This window comes from Oncorhynchus mykiss, chromosome 14 (assembly GCF_013265735.2).
Source record: "Oncorhynchus mykiss isolate Arlee chromosome 14, USDA_OmykA_1.1, whole genome shotgun sequence".
NCBI lineage: Eukaryota > Metazoa > Chordata > Actinopteri > Salmoniformes > Salmonidae > Oncorhynchus > Oncorhynchus mykiss.
The window spans coordinates 5,688,773-5,715,000 of NC_048578.1; the positions used below are offsets into that span (position 1 = coordinate 5,688,773).

The window sequence follows — 26,228 nt, forward strand, 5'->3', positions numbered from 1 at the left end:
ACAGAGAATAAAACAGGAAGCAGCTGGCTGCTAGAATACTTCTTCTCCAAACGCCTGTAATTTACCCTCCCAGCAACACCTGGACCACTCACCTGGGCCGCTTTCATATACTGTGTGTGTGTGTGTGTGTGCGTGTGTGAGTTTGTGTCTTAAGTGTGTGTGTACTGTATTTATTTATGCCTCAATGCAAGTGTGTATTGTGCCACCCTGGTGGTACAGGTCTATAGTACTAGTTAGCACTGTATTAGAGCGTCCTTCTTATCATAACAGCTGTCTCTATGGACTCTAGTCTTTATGGACATGAAATCCTACAAAGGCCAGCTGGTGTTGGTGTACAATGACAGGATAGATTCAGAAGCAGTATCCTGTTACGCCTACCTATCATCAACACATTTTTACAGTACACCCACTATGCTACCTACGTATTTATGCAAAATCAATGTATTGGGAAAATGCTGTCCTAGATCTTCAGATGTGTGAGGGGGAGTCAAAGAGGGCCTAGAGAAAGAGACATCTCCTGTCTGACTTCCTTCCTTCACTCTACAGACAGACTATGGAACGGAGCGATCTTGCTTTGGGGCAAATCTGAAGTGTCAGTGTGGAATGGAGCCATGTTGCTTTGGAAGTAACCATACTGTTTTTAAAAAAGTTTTAAAGCTTTTTGAATGGTATTCAAATGGCAAAAACGTAGCGCAATGGTTATAAGCGCAAAAAAACGTAAAAGGCAGGGATATAATTTTAGATGTACCTGCAAACAATAATGAGTTGTTAGGACGTCCCCGGGACATCACAAAATGGTGGCCTAAAGTCATCAGGAAGTTGTGTCATGGTCTCCTGGAGGTCTTGTCTAGTCCTGTCCCTTGTCTAGTGCCAGGGACATCCTAGAGGATGTTCTTGAGACGTTGTGTCATGGTCCCCTGCAGGTTTCACTGGGCGAAAAGGTTCCATATCAGGGGATATCGTTACATTACATGTTTTTGAGATGACAGACAATACAGACCATTTCCAAAGCAGAATTTCAGTTTTGTCAGGGTACACACCATATCCTGACACATTCCAAATCCAGAAGTGTCTTTTAGACATTCTGTAAATATGATATTGGTATTACTACGAATAAGAAACAGGGCAGGCAGAGGCGTTGAGGGTGTGCAACCTTTATTTTCTGTTAAATTCATAAATTAAATGTTTTGCAAAGATTGGCCTACATTTGCATCTTTACAGAAAATGTGTTGTGATTGGAGATCTGGATTTTTCCTATGCTGCATTTTAATAACAACTTGGATTAAATATGACGATGTTTGGCTTTCTGTGCCTTGTATAGACTACTACTGAATATGGTCTAAATGTATGTTCAGATACTGTATGTCACCTTCATGTGAAGAACCACAATGATTTTTGGCGACTGAACCGGTAAAATAAGTTGGATGCCGGACAATTCATGAGTCGGATTTAGACACATTTTTGATCAGACATGCTAGGATGAATATTACATATCATGTAAGGCTATTGTCACGCCTGCTCCCGCTCTTCCCCCTTGGTGCTCGAGGGCGCCAGGCTCCCCAGCATTACGTACTCCTTCCACAATCATTACGCACACCTGCATTCCCCCGTCACGCGCATCAGCGAATTTTGGACTCACCTGGACTCAATCACCTCTGTCATTACCTCCCCTATATCTTTCATTACCCCGCTCTGTTCCCCGCCTCAACATTGATTGTCATATGTCCTTGTATACTCGTGTGCTGACGCTGATCCTGTCTTGTTCCATGTCTGTTTCAATAAAATTTTGACCTGATTCTGATTCTCTACTCCAGCGTCGGTCCTAACAGAAATCTATTGAAATTATGCTTTTTTACACCAATACATAACTGATCAGGTAATGACTATAGATTACATTTCTGACAATATGTAGATTCGTTCAGGCCTAAGTATAAAGGCCTAGATATGTCAGCATGTTTTTGATTTGACTTATTAGGATCTGTCACGACTTCCGCCGAAGTCGAGTCCTCTCCTTGTTCGGGCGGCGCTCGGCGGTCTTCTAGCCATCGATCCACTTTTCATTTCCCATGTGTTTTGTCTTGTTTTTCCTCATACCTGGTTTCAATTCCCTCAATCATTTGGTGTGTATTTAACCCTCTGTTTCTGTTTGTTTATTGTAAGTGCTTGTGCACATGTTGTTTGGTGCGCGACGGAATTTTTCTACCTAATTATTCATGTTATTTTTATGCCATGTGTTTTGCTATTAAACTGCTCCGGCTATTTCCAAGTTCTGCTCTCCTGCGTCTTACTTCCCTGCCACCGATTACGCACCCCTTACAGAATCCCACACCAACTATATGGAGTCAGCAGGAGCAGGTGCCCCTGGAATAGGGGTGGAGGAGTGCGTCCGGGAGCATGCGGCGATGCTCCACCATCTCGGCGCCGCCATGGACCGCGTTGTCCAAACTATGGACCGGTGGGTGAGACAGGGAGTTCCTCCAGCGCCTCCACCAGCACAACCAGGGTCTCCATTACTCGCCTGTATACCTGGCAACTGTCCACCCGGCTCCTTCAGGTCGTGAGAAGGTGTCCGCCCTCATCTTGTGCCTTTCTGGGAAAGCCTTGGAGTGGGCCAACGCCATGTGGGGAGAAGGAGATGCGGCGCTGGACCATTTCGAGGATTTCACCCTCCACTTCTGGCCACAGAGGTCACACTGCCGGTCGGTGCCAGGTTGGTTCCTCTGGGGATCGAGCCAGCAGGCAGGGCACTCTGGCGTCATCCCAGGTGAGCTGGCACCCTTCTCACCCAAAGCCCTCTGTCGCACACATGTTTTTGTATGTTTATTTCCCTGAGTTTTCCCCGCATTCCCAGCAAAAAGCGCTTTTCGATTCAGGCGCAGCAGGGAATTTTATAGACAGATGGTTCGCCCTTAGTTTAGGGATCCCCATTGTTCCCGTGGCTGTGCCCTTCCCCGTTCACGCCTTAGACAGTCGACCATTAGGGTCAGGGTTGATTAGGGAGGCCACCGCTCCTCTGGGTATGGTGACACAGGGGGGTCACAAGGAGAGAATTAGTCTCTTCCTCATTGACTCTCCTGCGTTTCCCGTGGTGCTAGGCCTACCCTGGTTAGCTTGTCATGACCCCACTGTTTCTTGGCAACGGAGGGCTCTCACGGGGTGGTCGACAGAGTGCTCGGGGAGGTGATTAGGGGTTTCTGTTGGTGCTACTACGGTGGAAAGTCCAGACCAGGTCTCCATAGTGCACATTCCCCCTGAATATGCCGATTTGGCTCTTGCCTTCTCTAAAAAGAAGGCGACTCAATTACCACCCCATCGACGGGGCGATTGTGCTATAAATCTCCTGGTAGACGCTGCACTTCCCAGGAGTCACATGTATCCCCTCTCACAGGCGGAGACGGAGGCTATGGAAACATATGTCTCTGAATCTCTGCGTCAGGGGTACATTTGCTCCTCCACTTCACCCGCCTCCTCGAGTTTCTTTATTGTGGAGACGAAGGAGGGAGGTCTGGGCCCGTGTATTGACTACCGAGGACAAAATCAGATCCAGGTGAGGTACAGTTACCCGCTACCTCTTATCACCACGGCGATTGAGTCAATGCATGGGGCGCGCTTCTTCACCAAACTAGATCTCAGGAGTGCTTACAACTTGGTGCGTATCCGGGAGGGAGACGAGTGGAAGACGGTGTTCAGTACGACCTCAGGGCATTATGAGTACCTCGTCATGCCGTAAGGGTTGACGAATGCTCCATCAGTCTTCCAAGCCTTTGTAGACTAGATTTTCAGGGACCTGCACGGGCAGGGTGTAGTGGTGTATATTGATGACATTCTGATATACCCCGCTACACGCGCCGAGCATGTGTCGCTGGTGTGCAGGGTGCTTGGTCGACTGTTGGAGCATGACCTGTACGTCAAGGCTGAGAAATGCCTGTTCTTCCAGCAGTCCGTCTCCTTCCTAGGGTATCGCAGTTCCACCTCGGGGGTGGAGATGGAGAGTGAACGCATTTCAGCCGTGCGTAATTGGCAGACTCCCACCACAGTAAAGGAAGTGCAGCGGTTCCTAGGGTTTGCCAATTACTACCGGAGGTTTATCCGGGGTTTTGGTCAGGTAGCGGCTCCCATTACCTCACTGCTGAAGGGAGACCCGGTGCGTTTGCAGTAGTCGGCTGAGGCGGACAGGGCTTTTGGTCACCTGAGGGCTCTGTTTACCTCGGCTCCCGTGCTGGCCCATCCGGATCCCTCTTTGGCGTTCATAGTGGAGGTGGACGTGTCCGAGGCTGGAATTGGAGCCGTGCTCTCTCAATGCTCGGGTACACCACCGAAGCTCCGCCCCTGTGCCTTCTTCTCGAAGAAGCTCAGCCCGGCGGAGCGAAACTATGACGTGGGGGACAGGGAGCTGTTGGCTGTTGTCAAGGCTCGGAAGGCGTGGAGACATTGGCCTGAAGGGGCTAAACAATCTTTTCTCATCTGGACTGACCACCGCAATCTGGAGTACATCTGGGCAGCGAGAAGGCTGAACCCTCGCCAGGCAAGGTGGGCCATGTTTTTCACCCATTTTGTTTTTTCCCTTTCCTACAGACCGGGTTCCCAAAATGTGAAAGCAGACGCACTGTCACGTCTGTATGACACATAGGAGCGGCTCATGGATCCCACTCCCGTACTCCCGGCATCCTGCCTGGTGGCGCCGGTAGTGTGGAAGCTGGACGCAGACATTGATCAGGCGTTACGTGCAGAGCCGGCTCCCCTCCATCGTCCAGCTGGGCGTCTGTATGTTCCGTCTGCTGTCCATGACCGGTTTATCTATTGGGCCCACACGTCACCCTCCTCTGGTCATCCTGGGATCGGTCGGATGGTGCGCTGTTTGGTTGGGAAGTACTGGTGGCCTACCTTGGCCAAGCACGTGAGGGTTTATGTTTCCTCCTATTTGGTGTGCGCCCAGTGTAAGGTTCCTAGGCACCTGCCCAGAGGGAAGCTACACCCCTTACCAGTTCCACAGCGTCCTTGGTCGCACCTTTCGGTGGATTTTCTTACCGACCTCCCCCCTCACAGGGAAACACCACGATCCTGGTCGTTGTGGATCGGGTTCTCTAAGTCCTGCCGTCTCCTCCCTCTGCCCGGTCTCCCTACGGCCCTACAGACTGCCGAGGCCTTGTTTACGCACATCTTCCGGCACTACGGGGTGCCTGAGGATGTAGTGTCTGATCGAGGTCCCCAGTTCACTTCGAGGGTCTGGAAGGCGTTCATGGAACGTCTAGGGGTCTCGATCAGCCTTACCTCAGGGTTTCATCCTGAGAGTAATGGGCAGGTGATTAGAGTGAACCAGCATGTGGGTAGGTTTCTGTGGTCGTATTGCCAGGATTGGCCGGGGAGTGGGCAGCGTTCGTGCCCTGGGCCGAGATGTCTCAGAATTCGCACCGCCACTCCTCCACTAACCTCTCCCCCTTCCAGTGCGTACTGGGGTACCAGCCGGTTCTGGTGCCTTGGCATCAGAGTCAGGCTCCTGAGGTGGACGACTGGTTCAGGCACGCGGAGGAGACTTGGGGCGCCACCCATGTTCAGCTCCAGCGGGCCTTGCTGCGAGTGAAAGCCAGCGCAGACCTTCACCTATTACCAAGTCCTGCTCTCCTGCTTCTGACTTCCCTGCCACCTTTTACGCACCCTTTACATGATCTCCATAGCTGACGCCAATAGAGACAGCTAGTCTTACTGGGGTCCGACATATAATGAAAAAGACAGACAAAAGACTTTATAAAATGTTCATACATTTAAAAACATTAAAATGTAGTATGCTTGTGCATATATCAGTTACACATACATGTTAGTACATACATGTGACACTGTCAGTCTTTTCTCAACTCTTCGCCAAGAGAGACTGGCATGCATAGTATTAATATTAGCACTCAGATTACAATGAAGATGTGCCGCTCTGTTCTGGGCCAGTATGTAGCTTAACTAGGTCTTTCTTTGCAGCACTTGACCATATGCCTGGACAATAATCAAGATAATATAAAACTTGAGCCAGCAAGACTTTAATTGTGGAGTGTTGTGTCAAAAAAGCAGCGCATCTCTTTATTACAGACAGACCTCTCCTCATCTTTACAACCATTGAATCTATTATGTTTTGACCATGACAGTTTACAATCTAAGGTAACACTAAGTAATTTAGTCTCCTCAACTTGTTCAACAGCCACACCATTCATCACCAGATTCAGCTGAGGTCTAGAACTTGTACCAAGTACAATGCTCTCAGTTTTAGAGCTGTTCATGACCAGTTTATTACTGACCACCCATTCCAAAACAGACTTTAACTCTTTGTTAAGGTTTTTACATTTTTTATTAGCTGTTGCTGATGCGTATATGGTTGAATCATCAGCATACATACGTTTTCATGGTCAATAATATCAAAGGCTTCACTGAAATCTAACAGTACAGCTCCCACAATCTTCTTATTATCTATTTATTTTAACCAATCATCAGTAATTTGTGTCAGTGCAGTACATGTTGAGTGCCCTTTTCTATAAACATGTTGAGAGTCTGTTGTTCATTCGTTTACAGAGAAGTAGCATCGTATTTGTTCAAACACAATTTTTGCCAAAAGTTTGGTAAGAGCTGGCAGCAGGCTGATGTGTATAATGTTGGAACCAGTAAATGTCGCTTTGCCACTCTTTGGTAGCGGAATGACTTTGGCCTCCCTCCAGGCCCGAGGACAAAGACTTTCCTCTAGGCTAAGGTTAAAGATATGACAGGTAGATGTGTCCATCTAAGTTGTCAATGCCAGGAGGTTTGTCATTATTGATCGATAACAGTAATTTTTCATCCTCTCCCATCCTTTACAAAATTCAAACTTGCAACACGTTTCCTTCATTATTCATTTTTATATATATAAGTACGATGGCTCACTGTTCATTGTTTGCATTTCCTCCCTAAGTTTGCCCACTTTGCCAATGAAGTATTATTAACATAATTGGCAACATCAAATGTTTTTGTTATGAATAAGCCATCTGATTTGATGAAAGATGGAGTTGAATTTGTCTTTCTGCCCATAATTTAATTTAAAGTACTTTATGTCATTGATCTTGGCTTCATAATACAATTTCTTCATTTTGTTGAGTTTAGTTACATCATTTCTCAATTTGCAGTAAGTCAGCCAGTCAGATGTGCAGCCAGACTTATTAGCCACTCCCTTTACCCCATCTCTTTCAATGATACAGTTTTCAAATTCCTCATCAATCCAATGAGCCTTAACAATTCTAACAGTCAGTTTCTTAATTAACAGGTGCATGTTAATCAATAATTGGAAGAAGCAATTTCATACATTTATCAAGTGCAGCATCTGGATGCTGCTTATTAATCACATCAGAACAACAAATATGTTTAACATCATCCACATAAGAGTCACAGCTAAATCTTTTGTATGATCTCTTAGATACTATTTTAGGCCCAGCTTTTGGAACTTTGGCCTTCCTGGATATAGCCACTATATTGTGATCATTGCATCCAATAGGTACGTATACAGCTCTAGGACAAAGTTCTAGAGTATTAGTACAAATGTAATCAATACATGTAGATGACCTTGTTCTTGTAGTGGTTGTAAACACCCTGGTAGGTTTATTAATAACCTGAACCAGATAGCAGGCACTGGTTACAGTGAGAAGCTTCCTCTTGAGCGGACAGCTAATTCAGGTCTTCAAGAAAGTAGACCCCTCTGTTTACATCACATACACTATCAAGCATTTCACACATATTATTTAGATACTGACTGTGAGCACTTGGTGGCCTATATCAACACCCCAAAAGAAAAGGATTTAGATGTGCCAGGTGAACCTGCAATGACAACACTTCAATAACACTTGACATAAGAGCTTCTCTAAGCATTACAGGGATATGGCTCTGCATATTTACATAACAGATGTTATATCCTTGTCTTGCTACTGCTGTTTCATCAAATTAATTATCTAACTGAGTCTCCAAAATGGCTAATCTATTAATGTTTTCTGATGTTAGCAAGTTACAGATTTCATAAACCTTATTTCTAAGGCTACATATATTAATATGGGTGATTTTCAGAGATAGACTTCAAATAGAAAAGAGCAAACAAAGCAAGATGAAAAAAATATATACATTCAGCACTTCATTAATCAGTTTGTGTGTGTAAGTGTGTGTGTGTTTGCTGGTTTGAAGCTAAGAACCCATAGGCTTGGCTCTCTCATCCCTTCCAGGCTTTTGGGAGGGAGGGTGGACAATGAGCCTGTTATAACGGATGTAAGCAATGTCCTTACGCAGCTTTCATGGGTGGGATCAGTTCTTTCCTCTTCTGGCACACAGCTTCAGGATAGTCCTCGTTGAGGAAGGTATATGTTCCTATCAAGTTCTTGGCTCTTTCTAGAACAGCTACCTTGTCCTTGACCCTCAGGAACTTCACCACTATCGGCCTGGCCTTGTCACCTGGGCCGGTGGTGGGTTTTCCAGTACTGTGGGTGCACTCCACCTCAATCTTCAAGTGGTCCATCTTCAGTTTCTCTGAGATCATTTCCCTCACTTTGTCCTCTGATTCCGTGAAGGTCTTATGTGGAGATTCTGAAATTCCGTCCACAACCATGTTGTTTCGCCTTGATTGTCTCTCGAGATAATCTGATTTCTCCGTGATTGTTATCATGTATTCACAAACACTACCGTTCAAAATGTTGGGGTCACTTATAAATGTCCTTGTTTTTTGAAAGAAAAGCACATTTTTCGTCCATTAAAATAACATCAAATGTATCAGAAATACAGTGTAGACATTGTTAATGTTGTAAATGACTATTGTAGCTGGGAACGGCAGATTTTTTAATGGAATATCTACATAGGCGTACAGAGGCCCATTATCAGCAAAGCAAATAATATCAAATCAAACTTTATTTGCCGAATCCAACAAGTGTAGACTTTACTGTGAAATGCTTACTTACAAGACCTTAATCAACAATGCAGTTCAAGAAGAAAATATTTACCAAGTAGGCAAAAAAAAGTAATAATAAAAAGTAGCACAATACGAATAACAATAACGAGGCTATTTACAGGGGGCACCGGTACTAAGTCAGTGTGAAGGGGTACAGGCTAGTTGAGGTAATACAGTATGTACATGCAGGTTGGAGGCAGAGTGACTATGCATAGGTAACAAACAAACCGTGATTAGCATTAATTGTTTAGCAGTCTAATGGCTTGGGGGTAGAAGCTGTTGAGGAGTCTTTTGGTCCTAGACCAGAGAGGTTGTTGTCCTGGCACCACACTACCAGTTCTCTGACATCCTCTCTATAGGCTGTCTCATCATCGTCGGTGATCAGGCCAACCACTTTTGTAGTCTGCAAACTTCATGACGGTGTTGGAGTCGTGTTTGGCCATGCAGTCGTTGGTGAATAGGGAATACACGAGGGGACTAAGTACACACCCCTGAGGGGCCCCAGTGTTAAAGATCAGCATGGCAGACGTATTGTTGTCTACTGTTACCACCTGGGGGTGGCATGTCAGGAAGTCCAGGATCCAGTTGCAAAGGGAGGTGTTTAGTCCCAGAGTCCTTAGCTTAGTGATGAGCTTCGTGGACACTATGGTGTTGAACGCTGAGCTGTAGTTGATGATCAGCATTCTCGCATAGGTGTTCCTTTTGTCCTGGTGAGAAAGGGTGGTGTGGAGTGCGATTGAGATTGCGTCATCTGTGGATCTGTTGGGGCGGTATGTGATTTGGAGTGGAACTAGGGTGTCCGGGAGGATGCTGTTGATGTGAGCCATGACCAGCCTTTCAAAGCACTTCATGGCTACCGACGTGAGTGCCACGGGGTGGTAATCATTTAGGCAGGTTACCTTCACTTCCTTGGGTACAGGGACTATGGTGGTCTGCTTGAAACATGAGGTATTACAGACTCGGACAGGGAGAGGTTGAAAATGTCAGTGAAGACACTTGACAATTTGTCCGCGCAGGCTTTGAGTACTCATCCTGGTAATCCGTCTGGCCCAGCGGCCTTGTGACTGTTGACCTGTTTAAAGGTTTTGTTCACATTGGCTACTGAGAGCGTTATCACACAGTTATCCAGAAGAGCTGGTGCTCTTGTGCATGCTTCAGTGTTGCTTGCCTCGAAGCGAGCATCAAAGGCATTTAGCTCTTCTGGTAGGCTCACATAACTGGGTAGCTCGCGTCTGGGTTTCCCTTTGTAGTGCGTAATAGTTTTCAAGCCCTGCCACACCTGATGAGCCTCAGAGCCGGTGTAGTAGGATTCAATCTTAATCCTGTATTGACGCTTTGCTTGTTTGATGGATCGTCTGGAGGCATAGCGGGAATTCTTATAAGCGTCCAGATTAGTCTTCTGTTCTTTAAAAGTGACAGCTCTAGCCTTTAGCTCAATGCAGATGTTGCCTGTAATCCATGGCTTCTGGTTGGGATATGTACGTACAGTCACTGTGGGGACGACGACATCGATGCACTTATTGATGAATACATTACAGCCACATTACCATAACTCTGTGCCTCTGTTATGAGGTTTTGCGTCTAATTATTGTGTAAAATGTATGAGTAAAGATTAAACTATTTGTGAAATGATGTAATGTTCCCTTTAAAGTTTAACTAAGTCCTTGGCCCGCCCCCATGAGCACAGACATGATCTGGTTCATGGGACAGCCCTCATCTACTGTTACGAATAAAACCTGCTCCTGAAGAATTCCTCTTCAGATCACGTGTATCTCGATGGACACCATGGGGGCACAGGTTGAGTTCAGACCACAAAAACCTCAGTATAAGCTAAGAGTGCCGACAACTGCCAAAACATCTATTTTATAAGAACATGTCTGAATGGTACTCTGAAGTATCCATTCTAACCAAGAAAGACTTCAGGGAAGCAGAGAGACGCTCGGATGAACTTTCCAACAGAAGGACTGACGATTCCAACAGAGATCACGACGACACACTGGGTGTGAATATATACATTGATTGAAATTATTCCCGAATGAGTGAGCATTCATGTGCATAGGAATAGCATTTCAATTAATATAATTATCAACTGTGTAGCGACTCCTTCTGTTCTTTCCTGCCTTTCAGTCCACACCCACTTGCCTTTGTCCGCCAAGCCGCCATATCAGCTTAGCCCACAAGGGAACCTTCCCTATCATTTCCTTGTAACCATATCTACTGTGTTGTTTGTTTATGCATTTCTGTGATTATTTAGTTAGTTAGTAAATAAATGATTAAGACAATTGATGTATGGATGATTCATAGTAAAGGCTGGGTTCGTGCAGATAACCACCATTTTACGAAATTTGGAATGAGACTAACGTGAGGTAAAGATTAATTAATTAATTAATTAGAAGACTAATCGATCAGATATTAAAATATATGAAGAGTTATATTAGGAAAATTATAACTTTGTAATCTGAAGATTTTCCTTTGTGCCCCGACTTCCTAGTTAATTATATTTACATGATCAGTTTAATCACTTAATAATAATTACAGAGAATTTATTTGATTCTGTACAAACAATAGTACGCAAGTATAAACACCATGGGACCACACAGCCGTCATACCGCTCAGGAAGGAGATGCATTCTGTGTCCTAGAGATGAACATACTTTGGTGCAAAAAGTGCTAATCAACACCAGAACAACAGCAAAGGACCTTGTGAAGATGCTGGAGGAAACAGGTAGAAAATGATCTATATCCAGAGTGAAGATGCTGGAGGAAACAGGTAGAAAATGATCTATATCCAGAGTAAAACAAGTCCTATATCGACATAACCTGAAAGGCCGCTCAGCAAGCCACTGCTCCAAAACCGCCATAAAAAAGCCAGACTATGGTTTGCAACTGCACATGGGGACAAAGATCATACTTTTTGGAGAAATGTCCTCTGGTCTGATGAAACAAAAATAGAACTGCTTGGCCAGAATGACCATCGTTATGTTTGGAGGAAAAAGGGGGAGGCTTGCAAGCCGAAGAACACCATCCCAACCTTGAAGCACGGGGGTGGCAGCATCATGTTGTGGGGGTGCTTTGCTGCAGGAGGGACTGGTGCACTTCACAAAATAGATGGCATCATGAGGAAGGACAATTATGTGGATATATTGAAGCAACATCTCAAGACATCAGTCAGGAAGTTAAAGCTTGGTCACAAATGGGTCTTCCAAATGGACAATGACCCCAAGCATACTTCCAAAGTTGTGGCAAAATGGCTTAAGGACAACAAAGTCAAGGTATTGGAGAGGCCATCACAAAGCCCTGACCTCAATCCTATAGAAAAATTGTGGGCAGGACTGAAAAAGCATGTGTGAGCAAGGAGGCCTACAAACCTGACTCAGTTACACCAGCTCTGTCAGGACGAAAGGGCCAAAATTCACCCAACATATTGTGGGAAGCTTGTGGAAGGCTACCCGAAATGTTTGACCCAAGTTAACCAATTTAAAGGCGACGCTACTAATTACTAATTGAGTGTATGTAAACTTCTGACCCACTGGGAATGTGATGAAAGAAATAAAAGCTTAAATAAATCATTCTCTCTACTATTATTCTGACATTTCACATTCTCAAAATAAAGAGGTGATCCTAACTGACCTTAAGACAGTCAATTTTTACTCGGATTAAATGTCAGGAATTGTGAAAAACTGAGTTTAAATGTAATTGGTTAAGGTTTATGTAAACTTCCGACTTCAACTGTACATATCATTATTTTTGTTGTGCCTGTTTTGCAAGTTATTGTGGCATTAATAAGTGCCACATATCTGTTTCCAAAGAATGTAAAACATTTTGTTTAAAGCCACACACAAACATGCAGCTCAAAAATGCATGCGTTTCAGCCTATCTCAGTGCTTTCTGTGGTGTTGGGGCAGCCAGCAGAAAATATAGAGCATAGGGGTTGGTAATGTTCTCTAGTTGTGCTGTGTTTGGCTCAGTGTTCTGTCACTCATGGGGGCACTACGTCATTGCAAATTCTACGGGGAGAGCTCAAAAACTCAATCCCCTTTGGTGCTGCCATAGATTTACATTAGAAGTGCCCATCCACGAAGGCTTAAAGTCATTGGCAACAGATAAAATACCATAGCTTTGATTGGACTGATCATGTCAACATCATACTTTCAAAATATTAGCTAGAAAGCACTCATAATCATGAATCAAGTCAAAAATCTACTGGCAAATCCTTTTCAATCGTTGTCATATGAAGAACAATTACAGATAAAACGTATTGGTTCTCATCGGCCATTGGACATAAACCTTACACAACAAGTTGGAAATCACAAATTCTACAATTAGTGGTTTAGAAGAAATCAGTGGCTAACTGCAAGCTTTGAAAAGTAATCACTATTCTGCTATTCAGTGTAGAGGTTGTGTGGTTCAAGTCTGGCTTTTCCAAGTTGAAAAAGATAAACATTCACTCGCAACACACCATGGGCTAGAAAAGGTTGAATACATTGGCCATGCAGTCAATCCAGCATGACTTCTGCATCATTCAAAACAACTGGAATCTAAGAACTGGGAAATCTCAGACTTAAGTGGGTTCAAAACAATTGGGAACTTGGGAAACAAATGAGCTCTGTCTGGGAAAATACATTTTGAATGGTCATTCAACTCAGAATTCCAAGTCGGGAACTCCAACCTGGAGATCATTGACATCATGATTCAACCACAGTTTTTTTTACGAGTTCCCAGTTGTCTTGAAAGCACCATAAATACAGAGAATGTCAGACTTTGATCACAAAGTTTGATGATAAAATGTGTCCACAAGAAGGACCACCGTGTGCCACCTTTTCTGTTAAAGTGAGCACAGCACAACAAGGTGAGTGCAAAAATATATTGTACGCTGCTGCATAAATGATGTAATATGCCAGGGAGATATGTATACTGTAGCTAGGAAAGTAATACTAAGTGTATGTTGTGTAGTAAGTTGTTAGTAGCCCATGTGCCTCACCCTAATAATTTGGTCCCTTTCCCCCTCATAACTTAGCCTACTGTTCTGACTTGGTGGTGCACATGTAGCCTATAGCCTGTTTAAGAGAAATATAATCATAGAGTATTGTAGAGCTTTCATTATTTGCTTATATGCCCCCTTTATGTATCGTACGGTTCTGACAAGGTGTACAGGGAGAATACCGCAAGAATGGCCTATGTTCTGAATTCTGTCGCTGTACATTTCGAAAGTGTTGAACAGATATTGACAACGTCCGTACTAGCTCGCTCATTATTGTCTTAATCGAAATTACGGATTGCCTCTTATCCGCTCATCATTACCTTATGCCATAGTTTGTAAATCTCAATTGTCAGTAGAACCACATTTGTTTAAGCAAGTCAGCCATATCAACTATGTTTTTTAAAAAGACAGTAAATGAGGCTAATGAACTGTTTTGCTGCCAGATAAGGCTCTGCTGATAGCCAGGTGTAGCTGTGGTAAGGATTCACCCCATGGTGCTGAAAAGAAAGCTCTGCTGTTGGGACAGCTTTATGTAGGCCCTAACAGTTTTTGGGAACCGTTTGTCACTGTTATAGTGCAATTAATGTACTGAATAGTGTTGTGTAGTGTATTGGCTTTGCTGGAATGCATTAAAAATATATATTTTTGCCCAACCAAGATGTACATGCTAAAATCGCCACTCCAGAACATAATTGAAAATAATAAAGTTATCATTATTATTATAATCATTATTTTATAAATCCTTAGCCCTTCTCTGAAGGCATAGAAGGCCCTTTGTTCCCCACTGTGTTTGAGTTAGTAATAATTTGTAGAGTGGTTCTATTTTCCCTCAGCATGCATTTGTTTTAATATTCTGAATGTCTACAGAATCCATATGTTGTTCTGAAATATGAAAACAGAAATACTGGACATTTTGAACTCTTATTATGGTGCTGATTTGACAAAATTACAATCATGTCTTGAATTGGACTAATTTTGTGGTCTCGGTCTTGACTCTGTCTCGATTTGCTCCGGTCTTGAATTAGTCTCGCTTTAGGTGGTCTCAAACACATCGCTGGTGATTCGAGAGTAAAATTAAAACAGAATAATATGCCCCACCAACATTAGACAACTATACTGAAAATCCAAACTCAAATTGCTGAAAGAAGTAAATGAATGAAAATTGTCAACGGACAACTAAAATAACAGTGCAGATGGCACTCTTTTGCTAAGTGCAGAGATGTATCATAGGTAATGAATGTGTGACGGACTTCTGAACTTCTACAGACTTTGTGGTGCAGCAAAAAGTTCAGCATACGCCAAATCTCAGATGGGGTCATATTGGAAAGTTAGCACTAGCAGTAATTATATTGTCATTGATTACATATTTTAACACTATTTTAGATGAACAGCATACCACTTACCATAAAACCCCGATACCGTTTAATTACTTTACTTATAATAATTTGGGACAACGGGGACCATCACGTGACAAAAACCTCTAGGGGGCCATGACACTACGTCCTAAGAACATCCTAAAAACGACCTCAGGGTCAAACCGGGAACTATAAAAAGGTCCCACAGAGAATGTTCCCTTGGGACCATCATGCAAAGGACAATCGCCCGACCTCAACCCAATTGAGATGGTTTGGGATGAGTTGCACCGCAGAGTGACGGACAAGCAGCCAACAGGTTCTCAGCATATACTGTATGGGAACTCCTTCAAGACTGTTGGAAAAGCATTCCAGGTGAAGCTGGTTGTGATAATGCCAATAGCGTGCCAATCTGTCATCAAGGCAAACTTTGAAGAATCTCAAATGTAAAATATATTTCTGGTTACTACATGACAACATATGTGTTATTTTATAGTTTTGATGTCTGCACTATTATTAAGGAATGTGGAAAAAAGTACAAATGAAGAAAAACCCTGGAAAGAGTAAGTGTGTCCAAACCTTTGACTGGTACTGTATATGAATAAATTAACATAAAGGAGTGGAACTGGGCTGCAAACAATGTTCCCTCTAACACTATCGACGCTTCGCTCTGCTGTGGGAATTGTTACCGAATCAATGCAATATTAGCCACTTTTAATGTAATATACCGAAACAAAACGAACTAAGAAAGATTTAATGTGAAAAACTAAATGTGAAAGAGATTTTCTTGTAGGCAAAGCGCATTGGAGTAGGATTCTATTGCATTGACAGGCATGACTCAGGCCCACACTCCAGTCTACTCAAACCTGTGCGCTATAACCAATCAGAGCTGTGTCCACTTAAAGTGGATGCAGCCTCAGTGTTCACAGTAAGAGCATGCTGGAAGTTGCACAGAATTTTTACAACGTTCAAGTTTGTGCTCAGCAGAACTGGAATTTTCTCAGGACCTCATTTTTTTTTGAGGGAACATTGGCTGCACCCATTAAAAACTTGCTCTGTCTAGGCCTACCTGCACCCACCTGCACTGTCTAGACTGTCTCATTAATTACTGTTGTTGTCAAGTTCTGTTGGATAATTCGACAAGTGTGTCAATAGCAGGATAACCTCGGATCAAAAATCAACAGGCTTGGCTCTAGATTACACCTGTCTAATCATAGTTTACATTGTTTGCGAGATCAGACATAATATAAGTATATAAGACATAATAATACGAGTATTCAATTTTGGAAGTTGCTTTCATTTCAGCTCACCTAATTTGTAAACATTTCAACTGTATTAAATTACGATTTTTTTTTAAAAATTCCACAAAAAAATGAACACCCATCAAGTTAAAGTTCTCTTTCTTCTCTTTCTTGTGATGTAAGTGTTGAGACGATGCGTTAAATCCCAGACTGGGCGTTTGGTGTTCCTATAGATGCAACGGGAAGACAATGTATTCCATTGAGCCCATTTCAGCCATTACTGGGGTATGATTGACAGGTCATTACAAACATTTCCGCGTTCATAACGTTAATGGGAAAAAATGACAGGCACAAGCAAGAGTATGAAAGAGTCGCAGGAGTAAAATGAAAGCAATCAATCTCGTGAGATATAAGTGACAAGTGGATTTGGCACCTCTCAAACACGGGAAATAGACGGCTGAAAAAGACTGATCCTCAGGTGGGCAGGGCATGCACGTTGCCACACACACACACACACACACACACACACACACACACACACACACACACACACACACACACACACACACACACATCCTTGCTTAGTCACAACTCTATACTAAAACCCTTACATCACCTGACCCAAAGGGAAGGGATCACTGCCACTACCCGGAGTGGGTTCAGCAGGACGCAACGTTTCGGAATGTTCAGATAGAACCATGCTATGTAGAACAAACATGCCTCTCTGACTTGTTGAATAAGGAATAACGTCTGCTCTATTTGTGGAATTTCTATCCTCAAAGCTCAAGAATGTTTTGCAACTGAACGGAAAAGGGATAGCAAACAATTTATTAGTAAATTCCTCTTGCCACTACACTATACCTGAGTTAATGTGGACCCAGTGACTCAGACTTGAGCACTTGGACCAGGAGTCAAGCACTGGGACTCGGACTTCAGCCACAGAGACTTGTGACTAGACTCGTGACTCGATTCAGACTCGAGGGTTAGTGACATAACTACATCACTAAGCGAAACAGTCATTAGCTCCCGTTCAAAGTCACTATCCCCATTCTATTTTTGGACAGCAATGTGACTGGGGCATCTGTGGAAGGTTGATAGCAATGGCAATGACACGACCAAGTGATGGAGGTGCAACCAATACTACTTTTCCAATTCTTTGAGGCACCATCTCTGCTCTTTGCTCTGCAAATCAAATCCTTTCCTAAGAAAATCTTACATTTCCAAAAAATGTGTCTGTTTCCGGTTTGCTTGTGTTGATGTCCTGCAGTAGCTAGCTTGCTAAATCCGGCCATTCCTATGCCATGGATAGAGATGGGGATTTTGATTTGTGCTTTTGACTTAATTCTCTGTACGGGCCAATGATAATGACAGTTATTCTGATCTAACCATAAATTAATATGTTGTGCCACTGACCTGAGAATATTGAAGTTCAAAATGTAGCGTAGTAGGCTCACATTAACTAGCTAGCTAGCTAGCTTAACTGGTTCATTGTTGCCCATGCGAGGAAGTTAGGTTAGCAAGCATTTTTGCTAGGTAGCCTATGACGACAAAAAAAGTGTACTGTATGACAGAGCCATAGACCGTTTTGCCAACATGAAAAATAGAGGAGGATGGCATTGGAGTTCAACTAGTCTACAAGTAGGGTGAGTCAACATGTTTTGTTTTACTGTATTTGCGCATGTGCGCACGCACATGCTTATGCACACACACGCAGACACACACGCACACATAAATCAGTCCCATGGACAGCCACATGATGTTTAGCAACATTGATTGGACTAGATAGTTTGTGGTATCTTTCAATTTGTTTTCAGTGTATTAATGAACTGACCTACATAGCCTTGTTGATTTGATTATGTTTAAACGTTTAAGTTGAAATGGTGCTGGAATAGTGGAGGCAGTGCTCCTGTTGTTTTTATTTTGACTTGCGGTAACTCTGTGGTTCTAAATCAGTAGTTGCTGAGTAAACCGTCAAAAACATGAACTTGCTTGACCACGCTGCAGGTGATGTAACTGTTTGTTACATGGAATATTTGCTTTGTGGACTTCACCGGGCAGAGGTTGCTCTCCCCGGTTTTGTGATGAAACAAACGTATATGTAGTTGAATTTATTCCGCCACTGTGTGACTGTTGTCTTTTTTGTGGTCACCGGCCTTATTGTATATCACGTGGCATATTTTTACACTGCTGCTACTCGCTGTTTATTATCTATGCATAGTCACTTTACCCCTACCTACATGTACAAATTACCTCGAATAACCTGTACCCCCGCACATTATCCTTGTTACATTTAATTAAATTTTTAATGTAAATATTTTCTTAACTCTATTTCTTGAACTGCATTGTTGGCTTGTAAGTAAAGCATTTCAAATAAGGTTGCTGTATTTTGTTGTATTCGGTGACAAATGCAATTATTTTGATTTGATACGAACGAATGGGTTATAGAGCAAACTATGCAATTATCACAACACAGGTTGTAATATGGCTTTTTTCCTGGCTTGTCTTGGCGTCCTCAGTGATTTTACCCTAGCACTGGCTAAATTAGGAATTTATATGGGAGATAATTCCTATATACTGTATTCTAATATATGTTTGTCAGATTTCTGCTGTTGCGAAGAGAACAGAATATTATGCAGGAAAAATAATTTGGTATGACATGGCTATATATGTTTGTGTACATAGAAGTCAGTGATTTATGTTGATGATAAGTGAACGAGGCAATACAAATGGGAAGTGACTAAAATTAAAGGGCATTTAGTTGAATAAAATGGCTCACCGTTTCATCATTTTAACTATAACTACACTAAATCATTATTCAAATGACAAAAATGTGACCAAGACTCAATTATGTTTTAGTCAAAATGTGTAAGACTAGACTAAAAAAAAGTATGCCAGAATTAACACTGGTGTGTGATTGAGACCTTTGCTCATTACTGGTGCTCTCTTTTTGTTTGAAGCTGGCAGGTGTGTGTGTGCACACACATTCGATCAGTCTATTCTGAACAGTCTACTCCATAACTTCTGATAACAAAGAAAGGAGAGAAAGAGAGACAGAGAGAACAAGTGTGTGAGTTTCCATAGGAACGCCGAGTTAAGATCTCAGGAAGGAGACAACTAGTAGAGTAACAAAGACCACCACCCACTGTCACCTGGCGCGCACACACACACACACACACACACACACACACACACACACACACACACACACACAGTGTTGCTTTCTGAAACTGTGTGTTTGTAATGAAGTGTCACACCCTGATCTGGTCACCTGTCCTTGTGATTGTCTCCACCCCCTCCAGGTGTCGCTCATTATCCCCAGTGTATATTGTATATATCCCTGTGTTTCCTGTCTCTCTGTGCCAGTTCGTCTTGCTTGCCAAGTCAACCAACGGTTTTCCTTGCTCCTATTTTTCCCAGTCTCTGTTTGTTTCTAGTCCTCCTGGTTTCGACCTTTGACTGTCCTGACTCCGCACCCTCCTCCCTGACCACTCTGCCTGTTCTGACTACTAGCCTGCCTATCCCCTTGTACTGTTTTTGGACTCAGATCTGGTTTCTTACCCCTGCCTGGCCTGACCTTGAGACTGCCTATCGGTACTGTTTTTGGACTCAGACCTGGTTTATGAACTCTCGCCTGTCCCCGACCTGCCTTTGCCTACTCCATTTGTTATAATAAATATCCTCTGCCTCCTGTGTCTGCATTTGGGTCTCGCCTTGTGCCCTTAGATGAAGAGTGTGTGTATTTTTCTTTCTACCAGCTCTCACAGTCTCACATAAGATGTTCATCCATGTTTCTCAAATGTCAAATGTCTAAGTGTTTAAGGTTCTGTTTAGTCATTAACTCCAAATGTTGTAAGGTTAGGGTTAGGTTTCGGCATTATCTCTGAATGATTCATGTTTTAACTCAGAATGGTAAAGGTAAGGGTTAAGGTTAGGGTTAGGCATTATCTCTGAATGATTCATGTTTTAACTCAGAATGGTTAAGGTAAGGGTTAAGGTTTGGGATAGGATTAAAACTAAAATAGTAAAAATAAACTTTCTATCACTGGATTTGAACCTTTTGAACCAGATGCTTACACCCATCTGCCATCCCCATCCACAATGCCCTCGCAAAACCGATACCTACTTGAAGGTAACAGTGCTCAGTGTTGCCCCTAGTGGCTGGTTTCCACGTCATCTCCCGACGTCCTCAGACACGGGTGGACATCTCATACTCACTTGTATCATGGATGACCTGCCTGGTATCTTTCCCTTTTACTTACTTCTCACCTCATGTCCGTCCCACCGTCTCTCCATCCTGACACTGTACGCTGATAAGTAAGGGACATTTTAATGTATTCATTTATAATCAATCAATCATTTATTCAGATCTGCTGCACAAGGTCTACTTTACGACCTGCCGATTAATAAATGACTTATTAATTAATTTCCTGGACTCAGACAGTCAGTGTATTGGCCAGCTAAATTTAGCCTTTTGTTCCGTAGCTGACAGAGAGAGAGAGAGAGAGAGAGGGAAGGAGACTGATTGGTTTTTCACACCATAAGCTGTGGAAAAGGTGTGAATCAATGTCCTAAGTGGAGAGAGCAAGCTGTATTATTGATGTGGCACATTCATCAATTAATCACTGCTGTTGGAAAACTCTGGATTACCTTCATTTCACCAGGCAGACAGAGGATCATATATCTCTCTCTACCTGTCTCATCTCTATCTCCCTCTCTCTCTTTTCTGTCTATATTTGGACTGTTTCTTCCCGACCTCTTCATTTTCCCTGATCTGTCTCTCCGCCTCTCCTCCATTTGTGACGTAACAATCTTCTGTGCTTTCCCTCACCTCCCATTTTCTTATTCGCCTTTGACTCCTTATTCTCTCACACTCTTTTGTTTCATTCCTCTTTCTCCTTCTTTGTATCTTTCCCCCCATCCCTCATTCTATCTGTGGGTAACATCAGGACAGTGTCCAGTCGGAGCTGTCTGGGGGAGAGTGGTGTGGTGTGCAATGTTTTGGTCCAGGGGAGTCGTGTGTGTGTGTGTGTGTGTGTGTGTGTGTGTGTGTGTGTGTGTGTGTGCGTGCGCATGTGTGTATGTGTGTGCATGTGTGATGTGCAGTGCTGTTTTGTTCAGGGGACTGAGACATGCACAGACAGATGGACCACCACAGGGCTTTTTCCCCAAAATCCTCCTCACCTGAACTGGGCTCACTCACACCACAGAAATACACCTATAGATCTATATTTCACATGCAGATTGTCAATTCTGGATGTATTGTTGTAGAATAAATCCATTAAACAGTTAAATGTAACTAAATGTGATCTAAAACATAATCTACATAATCCCCAAAGGTGATTATTTATCATGAGTGGGCCATAAACAACAACTACTAATGCTGCAAGAAAGGAACAAATCTAAACTTTCTGGTAAAAATAATTACAAATTGCTGAGGTGTAGTAACTTTTGAAGACATAAGCTCAAGTACACAGTACAAAAATTATTTAAAAAATATGAATATATGAAATCAATTTATAAAACGACTAAGATTTCACCTTCCTTATAACTGTAAAATACGTATTTTGTATTTGTTTGCATTAAAGAAAATGTGCATATTTCTAAAAGACTCTCTTGATCAAAACCTCTGCCCCCACCGCTGTGGTCACACAGAGCTCGAGCATGGCTTGCTGAACTCGTTAGGAACTTGCTTTTTGCCTAAATTGTTTTAGATTACTTTGATGAAGTTGGCTACAAATCAATCTCTGAAAGTGCTAGAGTTATAAAACCACACTCTGCTGCTTCGCTACAATGTAAGGATTGCTTTGTCAGTGATGAAGGGTTCAGCCGGGAGTTGATAGATAGTCAGAGGAGCAAATGACATTTTTATTTTACCTTCGATTAACTAGGCAAGTCAGTTAAGGACAAATTATTATTTACAAAGATGGCCTAGAAACAGGTTAACTGCCTTGTTCAGGGGCAGAACGACAGATTATTATCTGGTCAGCTCTGGGATTTGATCTAGCAACCTTTCGGTTACTGATCTAACACTCAACCCATTAGGCTACCTGCCCCCCCATTAAAAAGGTAGGAGGGACATACCATTTAGATCTACGGTGTCCACAGATCGATTTATAATCGAAAATGACAGTCGGAACCGGTACCAGAACCATGCAGGTCCCTTAAACAGGAGACTTTACATCTGATGTGATTCTACAGGACAGACCAAGGTGGTAGTGAGACTGGTGCACTTGGCGCTGTTTCTCAGACAGTGCAGCGATGTGCAGTGTGTACTCGGTAGAGAGGAGATTCAGGAACACTTGGAGGACAAATGGTCTATTTAATGCTAAAAGTATAACCAATGCATTTCGGCTTTTGGCCTTCTTCAGGGCTTCCATATGAAGGCCAAAAGCCGAAAACGTGTTGCCTCTATTATTTGCAAAATATAAGCTTTTTTTATTTAATTCCATTTGTCTTCCAAGTGTTTCTGAATCTGCTCGCTACCTCAGTTTGCTCCTCAATTCATGCACCTTGGTTGGAAAGTGAGGAAGTGGCAGGGATCCCGCCCCTTTGGGTCATGTGATGTAAGGGTTTCAGCATAGAGTTGTGACTAAGGATGCGTGTGTGTGTGTGTGTGTGTGTGTGTGTGTGTGTGTGTGTGTGTGTGTGTGTGTGTGTGTGTGTTCGTGTGTGTGTGTGCGTGCGTGCATGCGTGCGTGCATGCGCATGTGCGCAAGTAAAACAAAACATGTTGACTCACCCTACTTGCAGACTAGTTGAACTCCAATGCCATCCTCCTCTCCTTCATGTTGGTAAAACGTCCTATGGATCTGTCATACATTGCAACCTTTGTTGTCATAGGCTAACTAGCTAAAATGCTTGCTAGACTAACTTCCTCGCATGGGCAACAATGAACCAGTTTAGATAGCTAGCTAGGTAGTTAACATTAGCCTAATTGGCTACATATTGAACTTCAATCATCTCATGCCAGTGGCACAACATATTAAGTTATGGTTGGTTAGATCAGAATTGCGGTCATAATAATATTAATACAAGTCAAAACCACAAATCCAAATCCCCATCTCCATCCATGGGCGATTTAGTAAACTAGCTACTGCAGGACATCAACACAAGCAGACCAGAAACAGACATTTTTTGGAATTGTATGTTTTCCTTAGGAAGAGATTTGATTGGTGTGAAGCCAAATCCAAACTGGCCTCCCTTAGGGGGGGTTTGGCTGCACCAGGACAACCCAGAGTTGAGAACATTTTGAAAACAGAGAGAGACAAAACATTGATACTTTTAGCATTTACATTTTTTTATAGGTCACTGAATTCAGCATATATATTATATATTGCACATATTACATACAAAACAAACAGACACAAACACAAGAGAAGAGATGGTGCCTCAAAGTATTGGAAAAGTAGTATTGGTTGCACCTCCATAACTTGGTCATGTCATTGCCATTGCTATCAACCTTCCACAGATGTCCAAAAGTAGAATGGGGATAATGACTTTGAACGGGAGCTAATGACTGTTTCGCTCAGTGATGTAGTCGAGTCACTAAACCTCGAGTCCAAATCGAGTCCCAAGTTCCCTGTGCTCAAGTCCACGTCCGAGTCACCAAAGGTCGAGTCATGTGTCGAGTCACGAGTCTCTATGGCTGAAGTCCGAGTCCTGGTCCAAGTGCTCAAGTCTGAGCACTGGGTCCACATTAACTCAAATTAAAGTTATTTACCCAGTCAGATATAGTGTAGTGGCAAGAGGAATTTAGTAACACATTGTCTGCTGTCACTTTTCCTTTATTTCTGTGCCAATAAATGTTTGCATATAGGCCACGTTCAGTTGCAAACTATTATTGAACATTGCGGATAGAAATTCCATGAATAGAGCAGACGTTAATCCTTATTCAACAAGTCAGAGAGGCATGTTTGTTCTACATAGCATATTTCTATCTGAACATTCCAAAACGTTGCATCCCACTGAACCCACTCCAGGTTTTTAGCTATAGCTAGCTAATGAGGTAACATTACTGAATCAGGTGTCACATCCCCTGTGGTATGCATTCCATTAACCTCTTTACCACATCTATCCCCATTACATCTCTTTCCAGGAGTTCAAACTCATTTTCATGTCTATTCGATGTATCATAAAGAAGTGTTTTATTTGTGAACTTGTTCTGATAGCCTTTCTTAAAAGTTGTCCATGTTTGTTGTCAAGGAAGTTGTCAAGGAAGCGAGCTTGTGTTTATACAGGATGTACTGCCCCCACCTACTGTCAACCAATCATGTCAATGTGGAGCTATACGGAGTTATGCATAGCCCTCCGCATTGTTAGAAAACTTGGGAGGTACACGGCATCGCCTTACAGAGCTCGATTTGGCCTCCGCAAGCCTCCGGAGGCTCCACAATTGCTCCGTACAGAGCCTCTGGAACACATTACCGAATCAAGCATACATTGGCTTTTATCCTAACCCTAGCCCTAACCTTAACCCTTAATCTAAACCTAACTCTAACTGTAACCTTAGCAAGCAGTTGCTTATCAACAGATAGTTAGTTGGTAGTATGGAAAATCCAGACTATCCAAATAAAGTGCGACCCGGTCCGCATGTAACCTAGTATTAAAACGGCCTACGGTAGTGCTTTATTAATGTCAAATGCGGGTTGCCAATGCACAAAACATATCGCTGGTATTATGGTTCATATCTTTTCAATGGTAAAGCCTTGAATCAAGCTGTTTTCTCAGAGGAAAAGAGAGAGACTAGGCTACGATGGCTACAGAACCTGCCTATGAAATGCAGTTGGGAAAGTGGGAGGGTTAAGCGAGACTACAAATTCAAAGAGTACTTTTCTATATTCACAGAAGAGCATAGCTAGACTGTTGTTTTACTATTAAACTCAATGCTTCGATTGTTTAACATTTTGTAAAGCAGCTTGTGTTTATTAACCAGGCGAAGGGTAGCTAACTAAAAGGCTGGCGGTGACAGGTTAGCTACGTGGAAGCAAGAGAATCACCTGCACGATGTCTATAATCAGAGGTGGAGCCGGAGCAGAGTCTGTCTGCCCACACTCATCGGTTGCTCCCCAGCAGCTCACCAGCTGATGTAGGATGTGTGTGCCGGGTATGGCGTTTCCTTCCCACTGCTGAACAGAATTACGCTGTGCATCTGTGCTGATAATATTCATTGTGCTTACCACTGAAATTCTGTCAATCTCGCCACAAGCCAAAAACATTCTTCCTACATTTTCTAGGCATCGATCAAACCAAGAGCAAAATCTTGGCTCCTGTCTCTTTAAGCTGCTATGCTGATTGGCTGAACAATAACACACCCCTTTCTTGGCTGAGGTCATGATTGATTGACCTCAAGGTGCCAAATCAATCATGGTGATTGGACAGCCACTTCTCTTATCACAGAACAGAAGCCCAAGACCTCCATCCAGGGGAGTCACCAGTTTCAGAACATTCCGGGTCTTTGAAAATTATTTTACATGACTGGAGACATTAGAATAATATTTTTTAACACCACACAAATGACTGAAATTAAAGGCTAATAAAAATGAACAACCCTGTCTTAAATGAAACCAATAGCATAGGCAAAGAAAAGAGTGGAGACAGATTGTTCAATATAAGGAGGATATTATAGTACACTAACTTTCCAGTTACATTGACTCCTCCAAACTGTTTTTCCCGCAGTTGTATTTTGAAATATTGCAAAATGCCTTTTAGCTGCTGCCTACTGTT

The 26,228-nt window shown here is 42.8% G+C and overlaps 1 protein-coding gene across 2 annotated transcripts in view; it reads right to left on the reverse strand.

Annotated features, from left to right (window-relative positions):
- Nucleotides 1–26,228, reverse strand: part of LOC110488609 (A disintegrin and metalloproteinase with thrombospondin motifs 2) — a 190,577-nt gene that overhangs the window by 91,434 nt on the left and 72,915 nt on the right. The gene's annotated exons all lie outside the window — the stretch shown is intronic.